At 36.7% G+C, this 19,145-nt stretch overlaps 1 pseudogene; it reads right to left on the bottom strand.

Moving 5' to 3' along the window:
* Nucleotides 1-412: 412 nt before the first annotated feature.
* LOC114197607 (heat shock cognate 71 kDa protein pseudogene) lies at nucleotides 413-2,406 on the bottom strand (annotated as a pseudogene).
* Nucleotides 2,407-19,145: the final 16,739 nt, after the last annotated feature.

Below are 19,145 nucleotides of genomic sequence, written 5' to 3'. Positions count from 1 at the left end.
AACATAATAAAAAAATTAAAAAAAGAAACTCCATATTTTTAAAAATAAGAAACATGATAATAAGTTGTACCACATGCGAACTGAAGGACAGAAAGACCCCATCCATAAGGACAAACTGCATGGATCAAGTCAGAATCTTTAGCTGCATCTTTCAATAGCCCTGTAAGATTTATCCTATGACAGTTAAATTTGTAATATGTAGGGAAATGCAATCAAATACTAATCTCATTTTTTATGGTGCCAATTAAACCGTTTTATTTAAGACATTGCATTTTCCACTTAACAATACAGTGCTTATAAAGTGCAATGTTCATTTCCTTTCCCTGTGCACGTATTTCATATTCAAGTATCAAGAATGCCCAGTTTATTTACTATAGCAGCTCAACATTAAAACTGCCATGGAATTTGCTACAAATCTGGGTCCTTCGAATATTTTGTGGAATAATGCTAGACCTATTCTCAGGTTGGCTTAATCAACCTCTTCGATGGTGGGTCCAGAGGAGGCACCACCAGATGGAGGAGCTCCACCACCAGGGAAGCCTCCAGGCATTCCTCCTGGCATGCCCCTGCACTCTGGTACAGTTTGGTAATGATAGGATTGCAGACTTTCTCCAGCTCTTTTTGCTGGTGTTCAAATTCTTCCTTCTCTGCAGTCTGGTTCTTATCAAGCCAATTGATGATTTCATTGCACTTGTCAAGAATCTTCTGTTTGTCCTCATCAATGATCTTGCCCTGAAGTTTTTCATCTTCAACAGTTGCTTTCATGTTGAATGCATAAGACTCAAGTGAATTCTTGGAAGACACCTTGTCCCGCTGTTTCTCATCTTCAGCTTTGTACTTCTCAGCTTCCTGGACCATGAGCTCAATGTCTTCCTTGCTTAAGCGGCCCTTGTCATTAGTGATGGGGATCTTGTTCTCTTTCCCTGTGCTCTTATCCACAGCAGAGACGTTGAGGATACCGTTAGCATCAATATCAAAAGTGACTTCAATCTGAGGAACGCCACGAGGGGCAGGAGGGATGCCTGTGAGTTCGAACTTGCCAAGTAGGTGGTTATCCTTGGTCATGGCACGCTCCCCTTCATACACCTGAATGAGCACACCAGGCTGGTTGTCAGAGTAGGTAGTGAAGGTCTGTGTCTGTTTGGTAGGAATGGTAGTATTACGCTTGATAAGAACAGTCATGACTCCTCCAGCAGTTTCAATGCCAAGAGAAAGTGGAGTGACATCCAACAGCAGCAAATCTTGAACATTTTCAGATTTGTCTCCCGAAAGGATGGCTGCCTGGACAGCTGCACCGTAAGCAACAGCCTCATCAGGGTTGATACTCTTATTCAGTTCTTTCCCGTTGAAGAAATTTTGTAGAAGCTTCTGAATCTTGGGGATACGGGTAGAACCACCCACCAGCACAATATCGTGGATTTGAGACTTGTCTAGTTTGGCATCCCGAAGGGCTTTCTCTACAGGGTCCAGGGTGCCACGGAACAGATCAGCATTTAATTCTTCAAACTGGGCACGAGTAATAGAGGTATAGAAGTCGATTCCTCCATACAGAGAATCAATCTCAATACTGGCCTGCGTGCTGGAAGAAAGCATGCGCTTAGCACGTTCACAAGCAGTACGGAGACGACGAACTGCCCTCTTGTTTTCACTGATGTCTTTCTTATGTTTGCACTTGAACTCTGCAATAAAATGGTTGACCATCTTGTTGTCAAAGTCTTCTCCACCTAAGTGGGTGTCTCCAGCTGTGGATTTGACCTCAAAGATCCCATCTTCAATAGTAAGGATTGACACATCAAAAGTGCCACCTCCCAAGTCAAAGATCAGGACATTCCTTTCAGCACCAACCTTCTTGTCTAAGCCATAAGCAATAGCAGCAGCAGTTGGCTCATTGATGATTCTAAGTACATTGAGACCAGCAATAGTTCCAGCATCTTTGGTAGCCTGACGCTGAGAGTCATTGAAGTATGCAGGTACCGTGACAACTGCATTGGTAACAGTCTTCCCAAGGTAGGCCTCTGCAATTTCCTTCATCTTCGTCAAAACCATAGAGGACCTTTTTGTCTCTCCCTTGTATTCTACTTGGACCTTAGGCCTACCAGCATCATTCACCACCATAAAAGGCCAATGCTTCATATCAGATTGGACAACAGCATCATCAAATCTATGTCCAATCAGGCGTTTGGCATCAAAAACTGTGTTGGTGGGGTTCATCGCAACTTGATTCTTTGCAGCATCACCGATCAATCGTTCTGTGTCAGTGAAGGCAACATAACTTGGAGTGGTTTGGTTTCCCTGATCATTGGCAATTATTTCCACTTTCCCGTGTTGGAAGACACCCACACAAGAGTAGGTGGTGCCAAGATCAATGCCAACCACAGGTCCCTTAGACATGGTTGCTTCTGTGTGGGCCTGGCTCGGCTTGAGAAGTATTCAGCTGTCTGGTGATTTAACCCAGCATTCAATGAGCACTAATCTCATTTTTAAAGAACATGCAAACTGTCTAAGGGATGCATTCCCCTTCTAAAATACTTCAAAATGTTCTTTAATATTAAGATAAAGGCTCAGATCAGCAATCCTCAAATGAAGACTACAATGAGAGTAAATAGCAGCCAGGACTGAAAATTCTGTTTTTCTCCACCCAAAACCAGACCTATCTGCAATAATTACAAATAATAAATTTGACCTGCTGAATGTAGATGCTGACATTTTAACAAGGTAATATATTTACATTTTAACTCTTTATTTTCAGATTTTATGTTTTATAAAGATCATACACTGCATTTTAAATGCCACTGAAAGCACACAGACACACATGTACACACTGGTAGTGTTACAGATAGAATAATATAACTTGCAAAATAAAATTATCATAAATGAACTAAATTTAATGCTAAAATATAAATTTATAGGAATAACATGAAGTATGTTATGAAATTGCTCACAACAAAATGTTGTTAATCTTTTAAGTGTAAATATATATGATAAAGTAAATATCTATAAATATTAATAAATAGAATTCAGAACCTCTGTTGAAAAATAAAATACTATGAATATAAATGTCCTTTCTATTTATTTTCCAACTATAATGTAGCTACTTTTGAAAAGAATAAGAGGAATGATTTAGCAGCCTATCTTATTGTATTACCTAAATCAATATAGTGCTACCCTCTGCTTGTGTACTCGACTCAGTCTAACCAAAGCTTGGTAACTTACATATCACCACAGAGACCAAAGGCCACCCTCTATTACCATGTGCCAGTGGCCCTTAGGACATCCCTCTCTTCTACCATCCTCCATAATTAATTTTCTCAGGGGCAGCTAAGTGATATTCTCTCCTTTATCAGTTGTCATAACCTCTTACTTTATTTTTAATATGAAGGAGACTTGGGGGATCAGTTCTTAACAACTCTCTTTTTCCAGACTAATTCACAGTCCTACTTAAGATCAAATATTATGTAGCCCCTTCCTTTAGCTAATATCAATTATGCCAGTCATGAGACATACATCATCCCATGTACTTCTAAAAATGCATTTATGTAGGCACAAATTTTAAATAAAATTAAAAATTTTAAGTATTATTTATACAAAACTCAACAAATCCCATGTGAACAGCATTAGTTGTTCACAAAATGTGCACATCTACATAACGCACACAGATCTAGAAATGATATGTTTCTATTGCTCAGAGGTCCCATCACATTCCCTGCCTTTTCATAAAAGATTATGAGTATCCTGACTTTCAACAAAAGATTATTTGCCTGTTTTGGAACATTTTACAAATGGAATCACACAGTATGTAGTCTTTTATATCTGGCTTCTAATTTGCTCCAAGTGTTATCTTTATCAGTGGTGTTTTGTGCGATAGCAGTCCCTTTTTCTTTGTTGTATAGCATGCCATCGTATGAATAGATGACTCATTTATCCGATATATGGGTTGTTTCCAAGTTTGGGATATATGAATAATGCTTCTGTGAACTTTTTTTCCTATGTCTTTTAATGAACATATATGCCCCTTTCCATTGGGTATATCCTCAAGAGTGGTATTGTTGGATTAGAGGATATGCATAATATCTGCAAACTTAGTAGATACTGCCAAATAATTTTCCAAAGTAATTCTACAAGCATATACCCTAATAAGAAGTATATGAAAGCTCCATTTCTCCACATCTTTGCCAATTGGACATTTTCAGTCTTTTCAATTTTATTCATTCTAGTGAACATATACTTTGTAGATTTAATTTAAATTTCCCTGGTTACTAATGAATTTGAGAATCTTTTCATAGGATTATAAACTACTTTTGTATTCTTCTTTAGGAGGTTATTAAAAAATCTCTTGTCCCTTTTGCACTTGAATTTTCTCTTTTTTCATTAACTTACAGATCTTTGTGTATTGTGGATACATCAGTTTGTCAGTTACACAGGTTTTAATATACTGGGTTCTTAAGTGTTAAATGGTGTCTTTTGATGAAGAGAATTTCCTACTTCTAAAATAGCCCAACAGGTCAATCTTTTCCTTTATAGTTGGAACAATCTTCCCCTTTCCCCAAGCACATGAAGATTTTCTCCTATGACATATTTAGTGACAACTTTTTCATAATTTCAGCCCTTATGTGTGTGCTTATGCTTCTGGCCTTTCTGTTTTGTTTCACTGATTTGTCTGTCTCCGTACCAACACCACACTGTCTTAATCATAATGTTGATATCTATGAGTATTAATTCTCCAACTTTGTTCTTCGAAGTTGTTTTAGCTATACTTGAATTCTTTATAAACTTTAGAATCATTCATCAATTTCCACATTCCCCTTAGCCCCTACACACACACACACACACACACACACACACACACACACACACACACACACACAAACTTGCTGGGAATTTTATTTTGTACATCAAATTTGGGAAAATTGACGTATTTTCAATAATAAAATTTCCAATCTATGAACATGTATGTACTTTCATTTCACTTTTATCCCCCAGATGAATGCCTCTGAGGAACATTTAATGCAGTTTTCAGATGATCCCATGAATGGAGCAACCAGTCACTTGTAACAGTGGCCAGCTCAATAATACATTTTTTTAAACTTTTTTTTCCCCCTCTCCTTTCTTTTCTGCCTGTATTCCTCTCTTCCTCACTGCTGCTTCCTGAGGTACAGTCCCTAATAAAGAACTCACACATAAGCTTTTTTTCCAAAGTCTGCTTTCTTGCCAAGAAATCTCACCATCATGTGGTTCTAAATAGTCTGGCATCCTGCTACCTGCCTGACCTCATCTCTACCTACTCTGCATTTTTTGCAGAATGGCTGCTGCAGCCATTCTGACTTCTGTGCTTCTTTAACCATTCCAAGCATCCTCTCTTCTCAGAAAAGTCATACTTGATGCCTATTTATATTCATTCATAGACTTCAAGGAGGAAAATAACTAAGTTACATGGAGATATGTATATATACATGTATCTCCATGTAACTTAATTATATATATATAAATGTATATAGATAGATAGATAACTTAATTATATATACATATATAAATATAGATAGGTAGATAGGTAGATAGATAGATAGATAGATAGATAGATAGATAGATAGATCTCCATGTAACCTAGTTATTTTCCTCCTTGAAGTCTATGTTCAATCAGTACATTCTCCATGATGTCTTCTTTTGTCCAGACTTTGCAAAAACCATAACCCCTATCCCAGCATTCCTATCCTCATCTCCTGCTTAATTTTTCTACTTAGCGCTATCACCTAATATTAGTATATTAGGACATGGATTTTTGTCTTCCTCACTCTTTTACCTGTTGCATCTATAACACTGTCTTTTAGTAGGCATTTGATAAATATTTTGTCGAGTGAAATATTTTGAAAAAAGTGTAAAGAGCATGCTTCCATTTAGGTAAAGAGGGTAGAGTAAGAAAATGTCTGAGTTAATAACTATTGAAAGAGTAATTTATTAACTTTAAATTAAAACATAAATTTTAAAATAGGTGGAATATGTAAAGAGATATAAAGAGAGTTCTGTAACACACTTCAGGTTTAGCAAGATGAAAATGAGGAGTCTTCAGTTCTCTAGGGCAAGAGAATAAAGGCGAATGGAAGGAAGCAGCTTTAGGGAGGTATAATTTATATGTAATACAAATCAGCCATTTTAAGTCTATGATGTGATGAGTTTTAACAAATGTATTCAGTCATATAACTACCACAGAAACCATGATATAGATTATTTCCATCATCTTCCAAAATTTCTCTCATGCTACTTTGCTTTCAATCCTCTCCCATGACCCTGGCTCTAGGCAAGCGATGACTGATATTTTTAAATTATTTTTTTCAATCACTGTCCTAAACCTATTTTGCTGCTGTACTCCTAACTGGGTATGAGATGAAAAATATTGAGTCCTAAGAAGTATATCCATGGGTACCCAAAACAGGACTCCATTGTTGGGCTAAGTAAGGGAATGGACCAGCCTTCCTTGAAGATTCTCACTGGTGACTTTTATAGGGATTAGCTATAAGATTGTAAAATTAGTTGTCCAAAATGTCTCTATATGGCAGTGGTAAAACAAACATTAAGGAACTTATCAGATGATCCTTATTTGGTTTTAGAAGTTGGACTGACCCTTCCTCCCCATTACACCTGCCAACATTTAGGTCTTTATAAGCCATATGTTTTCAACAAAATTGGACATAGGGGTTGGTCAGGGCAGGGAGGAAGATAATGGATGTCCTGTAATTTAGTCCTATGTATTTTTGAAAAAAAAACTTAGTTTAACTGTATTGGCAATTCAAGCTGTAGAACATGATCACAAGATGATACTCATATATTTAAAATAAATATATCATGATGCTGGCGAATATTTGGGATGTAAACCTTTGTTTTTTGAGCCTAAATATATTTCATTCCATTGGCTTTAGCCTGGCCTTCGATTTTAGCTCTCAATTTTATATCACTGGTTTTTAATATCATTATTCAAACCGTTGATAAAAGTGCTGAAATGTGTAGAATCAAGTACAGAGGCTTGAACCTTGTGACTACAAAATTTACTTTAGGCTGTCACTAATAATAATGACAACTAACCTTTACATAGTGCTCACTAGGTGCCATGAAATGTTCTGAGTATTTCAAAAGTATTAATTTAGGAGGGCATGTGTTGTGATGTGTATTGGGTGTCATATGTAACTAATGAATCATTGAACACTACGTCAAAAACTAATGATGTACTATACAGTGGCTAACTGAACATAATAAAAAATAAAGTATTAACTTATGTAATATTAATGAATGAATATCAATTGTATAATTTTTTAATCACACAATTCTCTCTGAGATAGTTGCAATAATTAATCCCACTTTTCTTATAGGGTTGCAGAAGCACAGAAATGCCCAACAGCTTGTCCAACACTATAAAACTAGAAAAGGGCGGGACCAGGATTCAAACCTAGCCCCTGCATTCCATGTTTTTAAACACCATGTTTTGAGTGTATCTATTGTAGCAGTTTCAGATTTGATAGCACACATTATTGTATAGTCTTAACTAATCCACCTCAGCTCAGAAACATTTTAAAGGTACTGTGAAGTACCTTGCTGAGATTAATATACACATGCATCCCTATATTACTTTCCTATTGCTGCTGTAATAAATGATCACACATTTAGTGGCTTAAAACAACACGAGTTTATTATCTTACAGTTTTGCAAGTCAGAAGCCTAAAATGGGTAGGCAAGGGTTCATTTGTTCTGGAGGCCCTAGGACAGAAAATATTCCTTTTCCTTTTTTAGCTTCTAGAGGCTGCCTACATCCCTTGCCTCATGGTCCTGCATTACTCCAACCTCTCCTTCCATCATCATGTCTTTTTCTCTGACTCTGACCCTCCTGCCTCTCTTTTATAAGGATCCTTAGGACCACATTGGGCCTATCCGGATAATCCAGGATAATCTCCCCATCTCAAGATCCTGAATTTAATCGCATCTGCAAATTCCCTTTTGTCATGTAAATTAGTAAATTCACAGGTTTGGGGGGAGGGGTATTATTCTGCCTACCACAATTCCCCTGTTCCTATGAAGAGGGAACTCATCACTCAGAACAGTCATGTTCCATGGTCATGCACTTATGACATTTGTGTTGAATAACAGTGCACTGTCTCCCCACAGTTCAAGCTTATTTAATAAGCCTTGAACAATCTCATCTTCAAATGATTTTTATTACTGTCCTTATACATAAATCATCAGCATCACATGAAATGTGTCTGTTCTGTTCTAAAAGAAACAAGCTTTGTGTATTCTCAATCCTGAAGCTTTCTAGGAGGACTCTTCCTCTTCCTCTTGCTAGTTGTTTAGTCTCTGCTCTTCAACTCTTTTGTTTCCCCAGCCACCCACACCTTTGGGACCCTTCTCTATTCTGCACCTCTTTGATTATAACTGTCTTTACAGCTCACTTGGTAATGAACACATGCTATTTCAGTGACTTCCCTTGGAATGTAAGGGGTGTAACTAAAATGAATGACAATATGTACTAATTGTTTTAAACAAACTCACTAAATCTTCTCTGTTTCAAAAGAGCACTACCTTTCAAAGTAGTCACTGCAGAAAGTGATGTATTTATTCCAAAGAATATGATATTACACTATATTTGCAGTCTCATTTTTGACATTGACTTTAGGGGTTATTTAGAAGCCATATAAGAAAATCTCCTATGGTGCTTCACAGCTTCATCTTGTATTTGACTAAAATTGGCCATAGAAATCATGTACATTCTAGCCCTCTCATGTGCGTTTTTGAAAACCAAATGGAAACAACCAACTACTACCACTCACCTCTTTCCCTGTGAAGAGGATTCACTTTTTTTTTCTTGTTTTTGATGTAATGTTCAATGATTCATTAGTTGTGTATAACTTATTTTTAAAGTACTTAATATGTTGGCTAATGGAACATAATAAGAAAAATAATAAATAAAGTACTTTATAACTACCATCTTCCCCAACCCTCTGCAAAAACATTCTCCAGTAAAAGCTGGACTAGAAAGCATGCTTAATGTCAGAGGCTAAAGTGGGGATCACCTAACTCACCCCAAATCTAAATCTTGAAATTCAATATTCATGGAAAGTGGGTTGGTTGTGTGTGTGGGGGGGATAATAGAAAGAACACACAAACCATATAAACAGAGAGTTGATGTGAACTGCCCAGCAGTGAGTCTGTGTACCCCAACAGTGCATAGAAACTGATGCCAGGTCCAACAAATGTACAGATTCAGTGGTGAAAGACAACACCAACAAGAAGGATGGCCAGCACTTCTACAAAAATCAGGCCCTGATCACTGTCCAAGCCTACTTACTGCATGTTGACAAGAAGCCCAAGAGTACTCACCATGTTTGAGTATTAAGGCAAAAGCATGGGCAAGAAAGCAAGAGGGTATGTCACACATGAGCAGTGACTCTGCCCAACAGTAAAATGTGACCTGCCATCTTTTTCAGAGACTCAAGTATACATTAGGAGGAAAGACTACTCCCAGTAATATATATTTAATAAAATACACCTTTGGTTACTTTTAAATCTAATGTGCATAATTCTCTATCATGGCGGATGGTAAAAATTCCATTAGATTATACCAGACTCTTTTTGTATTTTAGTTTTATAGCTTTATTTCACACATTATCATGAATATCTATCTTACATACTCTTAGAAATAATGTTCTGTTATTCAATTAAATTATATAAATATCTTTAGTGAGATATATGAATATTCAGTTTTCTATGTTCATTATGTGCTTTATTAAATGCATAATCAATAATTGATGAAAATCAAAGATAATTTAGTTTTCAAAATTATATTTTTACTTTCCTGAATGGTACAATTTCTATAACTCACTGAATTATGCAACCGATAGAAATGCATGGTATATATCAAGAGCTCAAACTTACACAAACACAAATTGTTTTAATTTGAAGCAAAGACAATAATTAGAGTTGGGGGACCATATCCAGCTTTTAAGACAGGTAGTAATCATTCGTTCTTTGGAGATATTGATACATTTTTGGCATAAATGAAAGAAAGACAAATAGACTATAATGAAATGACTGCTATTTTCTATCTATGCAGATGCTTCTCTTTCTAACTTTAAAATTATTCACATCCTCCTGGGACAGGGCAACAATTAGGCTGACAGAGTAGGTTGGAAACAAAATGTAAAGATAGAATAATACTAAATAGAAAAGTACTAGATAAAATAGCAACTCTGGCCACATGGAAAAAATGAGCGGCAATAAAAGATATGAGAACTGAGTCCCTTTAGTGTTTAAAGTATTCTTTCTGTCTGTGGGGGCTATTCTCTTGAAAACATGAAGCCTGATTATTTTGTTACCTTCTGAACTCATTTTAAGTTGTTCACAACACCTTCTTTGTATAATGTTTCTTTATTTTCAATCACATTATGTCTATGTAATGAATTTTGAATTACAAAAATGCATGCATGCTGATAAGCATACTTCTAAATGTGTCATCAACCCTAGTTGGAGCTTTGAAAGTAGGAGGATGTGACAGGAGAGTTGGTCAGTTTCTGTAAGTCAAAGGCTATGTCTCCTATTTTCTACCACACATTCATATTAAGAGTGGGGTCTGCAGATTCCTTTAGAGTTGTGGAAGTAATTCAACTTTCCACATTATGGATGGAATTTAGAAGTAGTGAATCTGAAAACAAGCCACTGTGCAACAGCCAAATTAACAGCCCTTGGTTGGCAGTAAATTGGCATCCACTAAAAGAACCATAAATTTAGGACAGCAAAAATCTACGAATTCTAATTAATTATTTAAAATACTAAGACATTAAAAATAAACACTAAAACATCAAAAGTATTAAAAACAAATACTAAAATATTAAAGCATTGAAAACAAATATTAGAATATCCTGTGATCTCAGCTTAATTAGGTAAGACACTATGTAACTTTAAAATTGCCTAAGGCCCTAGGAGAGGCTCAAATCCCACAAGCATCTGAAATTTATCATATTCAAAATGAAACCAGAAAGCACCCCTTCAAACCTCACCCTATTCTATCTCTCCTATCGACCCTGAATCAGGGTCACATAAGGTAGATGACCAAAGTAATGGTGTTCCTTATCTTTCTTTCACAGTCCTTGTCCAGTAAGTAGGTCAACAGCATTTTCAGTCAGTTGACAGTGAATTCAGTACATCTCTTGAATCTACTCTGTGTTGCCACTGCCATTAAGTTCAAGACTAGATCATCATTTATCTGCAATATACTGATAACCATTTAGTTACTTCTTTCATTTATTTTCAACAAATCTTTACTGGGTGCCTATTCTGTATACTCTGCCAAAAGCTGTACTTATAAAGAATCAAAAGCAGTACCTACCTTCACGTAACTTACTCTTGAGTAGAGGAAACTAGACACGTAAAAGAAAATTAACACTGGTGTTATGTATCTGTTTGCAAAACAGTTCTTCCAGAGAGAATGTGAGAAATTATTCAAATTTAGTTTCCAAACATTTAATTTTACCTCCATCTAACTTATTTCCCACCCTGAGATTAATGATTATAAAATGCAAATCCAATCCTTACTTAAATTATTTAAGTATCTATGCATCATTTACTAGATGGAATCTAACCTGTTCCCTGTAAGCCTTTATGAGAAAGTAGCAGTAGTCAAAGTGTGTTTGGGGACCCATGGTGGGGGGCGGTGTCTGTGAGACCCTTTTAGTAGGTCTGAATGGTCAAAATTATGTTCATGATACTCCTAAAATGTTATTTCCCTTTTTTGCCCTCATTCTCTCACAAATATACAGTTGAATTTTCCAAATACTGCATAACTTGTGATATTGCAACAGATTGCTTGAAGAAGCAGAAAGGAGAATCCAGATGTTTTCTATGAAACCAGACAATAAAAAAAAATATGTGATATTGTAAAACGATGCCAATTGTCACATTAAATTTGTTTTGCTTGGGAAAAAATGATTATCTTTTATAAAAATATATTATTTATGTTAGCATGTAATGAGTGTATTATTCTTATTTTAGTTACTTAAATATTTCTGAGCTTTAATTTCTAATATGGCAAAATCAGTAGATGTAAATCACATACATACAAGTATTTTGGGATTCTCAATAATTTTCAAGAATGCAAAGAGGTCCTGAGGCCAAAAGGTTTGAGAACTGCTGCAATAACACATTCCAAGTTATAGGATGGCCTTGTCTCATACTGTTGTTCACACTTAGTTGGTGCTCCAATCATACCAAGACTCTCCATTTTCCAGAATCTATCATGCTGTCTCCTCCCTCTCATCACAGACCACGTGTTAATCTTCAACTGCTTCCTGTGGCTTCCCACCTTGCAGCATCCCCCACAGAAAAGGGACTGAGGTAGAATGAGACTGAGACAGGGGTGTGGGCATGCATACACAAGGGCCCAGAAAAAATTTGTGTTAGGTGGCAGTGCTGTTCTATTGCTCTTCCTTCAGTGTTATGCTCAAATATCTTTCCTGGAAGCCCATCGAAGTCCTATGTCTACCTCAAAACAGCTTCTCCTGTCACTCTACTTTCAAGGGATCCTCTGTTAATAATTTCATTAACATACATTTTGCTATCTTAATTATTTGTTTATAATGGAAATTGTTCCAGGATATAGAGATTTTTTTTTCCTCTTTTATTCCAAAGGGCATCTTGAAGTTTCTGGACTTCCTAAACATTTGAATAGGTATTTCTAAAATCTAGGAAGCACATACAAATGTAAGTTTTGCCAACACCTTATGAAATCTTCACAGAAACATTTCTATTAATCTTAGTATTCACTTCACCTCTTGATACTGGTTTACAAGTCTGTCCCTCAATGGGATGTTATTTCTATGAGCATAGAAAACAAGACAAGCCCATTACATGAGGGAGGTAATATAACATTTTAGAAATGACTGTCTCTTGAATCCCCAAACCCACTGAGGTAATCAGATAAAGTCTCCTCTTTGACTGCCACTTTCAGAATTATATTGATTCTGCCATATTGCTGGTCTATAAGAGTAGTTACAGCAATGTCCGGGGATATTCAAATGGCTCTGGAAGGTTTCTTCTAAAAAATAATTCTCCTAGAGGAGGAAGTCCTCTTAGATTTAGGAAATAGCTTCTGGGAAAATTAAGCTTATCAGTCAGCCATGTCTTAGAGTGAGTTACTTTAATCTCTTAATCAAATTGCTTTTACTTTAATAGCTTGGTACAGATTACACTGCTCTGGGTCATCCTGTCCTCCTAAGCTTCATATATACTTAAAGGCTATACGGTAGTGAAGCAAAAGTGAACTCTAGTCGACTCCACTGCGACCTCCAATCTGCTGACCCTATCAAATTTGCCCTCTTCATCTTCCCAGTCTTGTCCTTAATTCCCTTTTTTTTTAAAATAAATTCTGCAGTTCATTATAATAATTTCACTATGTAGAGTCTAACTTCCTTTGCCCCCCCCAACTTTTAATTATCTTCAACTAGCAAAAGAACTCAGATTTTAGTTTGAATCCAAGTATTTGTCTACTCTACTCCTGTCCTCGAGTGTCTGAAATAGAGAAAAACAAATAACCATGCTGTCTTTTTTTTTTTCCTTTTATGGTATAAAACCACAAGTGAACTCTCTCTGTTTATAGGCAACAATTCTCCATTCCCCTGCTGGACATTCTCTCATTTCTGAGTTGACGATTCAACACCTTCTTCTGCCTCAAAGATCTACACAGCTTTAATCTTCATTCTTAGAAAGAAACCCTTCTTTCTTTATTCATTGGGAGAACAGAAGCAATTAGAAGAAAATATGTACATTCTTCCACCACCAAATCTAACAACCTACTTGCCTCTGTGCTACATATTTTGTCTCCCCTTCTGTTACAATTCCTCTACCTGTACATTAAATCCTATTCTTTCTCTCTTATTCAAGACTTCCCTCCTGAAAATTCTTCTATCTCCCCTGCATTAGCAGTTTTCACCCTTACTACTAAATCAGTTACTAGCATATAACATTCTGTGATAACTAAGGTTTAAAAAAATTCTCTTGACTCCATTCCCCATTGGAGCTCCAATTCTTTTCTCCGCCATGCAATAAAACCCCTACAAGAGCTATCTTTACCCACTGTCTTCACTTCTTCCTTCTACTCTCTCTCCTCAGACTTCCCTGGTCAAGCACTTGTTCTCACAAGTGCTATAAAACGGTTCTAACAAGTCACTTGTCACCACCCTGTTACCAAATCCAATGGTCAGTTCTCAGCCCTAATCATAACCTCTCACAGTTGATCACTCCTCCCCTTGTGAAATAGTTTCTACACTTTCTTCATATTCTCATGTTTTTCTCCTGGATAACTGGCCACTCCTTTGGCTCCATATGGTTAGATTCTCTTTTTCTTCCTAAAATAAATCCAGTGCCCAATCCTCATATCTTTGCTCTTTTCACTGTCTACTCACTCCCCAGGTGATTTCCTTTATTCCCAGTGACTAATGACTTCCAAATTTATTTCTATATTTATAATCTTTCCTATAAACTTCAGACATCTGTATCCAATTATCAACTAAATTTTTCTTTTGTCTCAATGTTTAGTGCGTATTTTTATACTTGACATAAATAAAACAAAACTCTTGATTCTTCCATTCCCATCTCTCTAGCCCTCATTTCAGTAAATTTCACCACCATTCACTTACTGTTTCTTGTAAACACTTGGGAGTTATCACTGATTCTTTTTTTAAAGATTTTATTTATTTATCAGAGAGAGCGAGCACGAGCAGGAGGGAGGAGGCAAAGGGAGAGGGAGAAACACACTCCCCACTGAGCAGGGAGCCGACCAACCAACCAGGGCTCCATCCCCAAACCCTGAGATCATGACCTGAGCTAAAGGCAGATGCTTAACCAACTGAGCCACCCAGGTGCCCCTAAATGAGATTATTTTCTTAATTTCCTTTTTAATAGTTAATTGTTAGTTACCCTGATAGAAAATCCAGACAAATACACTAGATGAAAACTAGGCCAATATTCCTATTCTTAATGAAGATAGATACAAATATCTTCTATAAAAAACTAGCAAACAAAATTTCATAGCACATTAAAAGGATCATACACCATGACCATCTGGGATTTATCCCTGGAGGGCAAGAATGATTCAACATAAGGAGATCAATGTGACATACCATATTAACAGAATGAAGAGTAAAAACCACATGATCATCATAATAGATGCAAAAAAAAAACCACTTGATAAAATTCAATACCTTTTCATGATAAAAACTCTTAACAAACTATATAGAAGAAATTGGCTTCAAACATAATAAAGGCCATATATGAAAGGCTCACAAGTAACAGCATACTCAATGGTGAAAAATTAAAAGATTTTCCTCTAATATCAGGAAAAAGACAAGGATGCATGCTTTAGACACTTCTATTCAGTATAGGACTGGAACGATTAGAGAAATTAAGGCAAGAAAAAAAGAAATAAAGGGCATCCAAATTGGATAGGAAGTAAAATTATCTGTTTGCAAATGACATGATCTAATATATGGAAAATTCTAAAGACTCCACACATACTCTCTTTGTCTCTGTCTCTCTCTCACACACATGCATTGTTAAAATGAATACATTCAGTGAAGTTACAGGATACAAAATCCTACCTTCTCCACATGACTTGGTGGGAAGTACCAGCAGGTGAGCAGAAGGAGAAGAACAAACTTGGAGAATTTGTTTCCCTGGCTCCCTCTTCATGGGTTCACTGAGGGAAGGCTAATGATAGCTCCTATCAGGTCACACTCTCCACACCACCCTCTCTGTTTTAGGTTTTTGATAACTGCTCTCTCCCCTCCCCACCTTTAGGCCTAGGAGTATAATATCCTCCTGCTCATAATAGCCCTGAGGTCCTGATCTTTCCCTTGTGATTTCTCCACAGGCTTCTCCCACCTTTGTAAAAAGCCCACTTATTTAACTGCTTCAGATCATCCAAATGATATGTGTTTCTTGCCAGTAGCCTGACTATTCTACCTCATACTCAGATTCGACTCATCAGTAAATGCTATAATTTCCACTTCCAATGTATATTCCAAAGCATATTCCAAAGTTAACCAATTTTCACCACCTGCACTATCCTCACCCTAGTTTAAGCCACCTTAATTTCTCACCTACATTACAGCAACCGTTGAATACTTCTGCTTTCCCCACTCCATTCTATTCTCACAGCAGCCAGTATCATATTTTTAAAAAGTAAGTAAGAGGGGGTGCCTGGGTGGCTCAGTCGGTTAAGCGTCTGCCTTCAGCTCAGGTCATGATCTCAGGGTCCTGAGATTGAGCTCCACATCAGGCTCCCTGCTCAGCGGGGAGTCCACTTCTCCCTTTCCCTCGGCCTGTCTCCCCCCCACCCCGCTTGTGTACTCTCTCTCTCTGAAATAAATCTTTAAAAATATATAAAAAGTAAGATAATGCCATTATCCTGCTCACAAGCATCTAAAGGCTTTCCAGTACACATAGAATGAAATAAACATTAAAATTCCTTATGATGTTCAAAAAGGCTCTTCAGTTGGCCTTTGATTCTTCCAGTCCCATTGCTGACACTCTCCCTAATGCTTACTTATATTGCTTCAGTCACAGTGGCCTCCTCAAAGTTCCATGAACATTCATATTGTGATAGTATTTTATTTATTTTTTATGCTACTATTTTAAACATTTGCACTCAAATGTCATTCTGTAGAGAATGTTGTTATCTTAGATATTTGCAGTGCTCCATTTCTCTTTGCATTCAGCCCTCTACTTAAATGTCATCCTGTAAAAAGACTTTCCCTGAATGCACTATCTAAAATAACAGCATGCAGTCTGTATCTACTTACACACCTTTATTTCTCTCCATAATATTCATCACTGCCTCATATGTTGTATTGACTTGTCTACTGTCACTTTTTTCTGCTATATTATATACTCCATGAGTGAAGCAATTACCACTCTTATTCACCACCTGTAATATCAGGACCTAGAACATTACATTGTGCATTGAAGCTCTAATAAATTTTTGGTGAATAAATGGGAATGGAAATAAACTGAACAGATCAATTAAATTAAAAGAAAACTTAAATGAAAAGCCAACTTATAGTCAAAATTTGCTTAATGAGCATGTAGAAAAAAAGTCAGATTAACACAATAGCATCAGGTTAAAATGACCCGATTTAACCTCTAACACTGGAACTGTTCCTTGCAACTTGCAACGGGACAAGACATTTCTGAAGCAAATTAATAAGGCTTCCTCCCCTGGACATTGCCAGGATGGGCATACTAGGGTTTGATGCTCTAGTTTTCCTGTTTTTGTGCTCCATGGCCAAGCAAGACCCCTTGTTAATGAACATTATCTCTTAAAAAAACGACTATGCAATACGTCATACTTAGAAAAGGGTATATAAATGTATATGCCAGGCAATAAGTAATAAAAAGAATAACAACATACCTATATTCAGAGCAAGCCATAAATACTACCAAGAAATTTTGAAGCTCCCTCTCTACCAGATTTTAACTTCCTCCCCTCCTGTAAAGGTAATAATTACCCTGAAGTTTGAGTCAATTATTTCCTTGCCTTTTAAAATAGTTTTACTAGTATGAAAACTATAAGGATCTGCATAAAAATGAAATTATTGACTATTCTTTCACTTGTGTTTCCATTAATCATTCTGTTTTTAAGATTCATCCATGTTGATGTATTTATTAATCCTCACTTTTGTACATTATTCCATTATAGGAATATATGCTGATTTATTTATGCATGTTACTCTTGATGGGCTTTCAGGTGGTTTTCAAGTTGTTGAGCTACTCTTTACAAATGCGGTGAATATTCTTTTACGTGTCTTTCCATTACTACCACCTTGGAACCATTCTCTTTCTTTAGAAGACTTTATACTTCTTTGTTTAATCAATTTTGCATTGATCTTGCAATTGCTCTGAGGGAAATCCTGTTTTCCTCATTCCGGCATTCTTGGCGGTTTGAAAATTTACTGACATACCTTAGATAATTCACTTGGAGAAGCTCTGAACTTAACACAGCAGTGCCAATTAACTGTCTCTGAAAAGCTGTTTTCTCTTCCTAAAAGGCCCCCAAGAAGCCTCTGAAATATTCTGGGAAATATTTAAAATATTTTGATAGTTCTATGACATCACAAAAGAAATTTTTCTTTCATTAAATCGTGTTGATGCTCCCTAAGTATCCTAAATTGAATTAACCCCAAATAAATACATAGAATCCCTGGTGGAAAAAGAAAAAGTTTGTGCTTCTATCTCAAATTGGTGAAGGAGTTACTGATTTCAATGTCTACTTTAAATTGACCAGTTATTATCAGCCTTGATTACACTGAGGGACTAAATTACTCTTCTTACTAAGAAAGTCTGCCAGATGTAACAAATAAAAATACAGGACACACAGTTAAATTTGCATTGCAGATAAAAAAAAATGAGTATTTTTTGGTAGCTGTATGTTCAGTGCAATATTTGGGATCTACTCATACTAAAAAGTATTTTTAAATCTAAAATGCAATTAACTAGGCAACGTGTCTTTTATTGACGACATTTCTACCAATTAGAGCTGTCAAGGTTTCCCTAAAGTTGTTTGATTTGCTGAAGGTATTTTTTGTATGTCATAAACTCACTAGCTTTGGGGACCTTAGCAATCTTTCATTGTGTTTGCCTATTTCTTCATTTCATACTGTACATCATATTCAAGCAAAGCACTGTACATCACGTTCAAGACAAGCACTGAGAATCTTATAACAGTTCTGCCTAAACAGTATCACTTTTGCTGATAGTTCTCTGAGAATATTTTCCCAAAGTGCAACGTGTTCCCATCTTCAAAAGAAGAGAATGCACAGGCACTGACAAGGGTAAGATAGTTGCGGGGGTGGGGCTGAGGGCCTGGAAAAGTCTGAGCAGTCCTGAGATACCGCGAGATGCTAGACGGGACAAAGTCTTCTGAACCTCACCAGCTCCCATACTTCCAACTGCTTCAGCCGGCTAATCACCCTTCCGGCTTTGGCTTACCGCGTTAGCGTCTTGCCGCTAGGTCTAGCCAATTTTCCCTGGTCTGTCCCCAGCCGGGCCGGGCCTCCTCCCTTCCTCCAACTTGTGGGGCTTTTTCCCACTCCAGACAGGCTACAGCGTCATTTAAG

This window comes from Eumetopias jubatus, unplaced genomic scaffold, assembly GCF_037043125.1.
Source record: "Eumetopias jubatus isolate StellerSeaLion01/CBP00866 unplaced genomic scaffold, mEumJub1_p1.0 scaffold_11, whole genome shotgun sequence".
In the NCBI taxonomy this organism is placed as follows: domain Eukaryota; kingdom Metazoa; phylum Chordata; class Mammalia; order Carnivora; family Otariidae; genus Eumetopias; species Eumetopias jubatus.
This window is presented reverse-complemented; position numbering and strand designations above follow the sequence as displayed.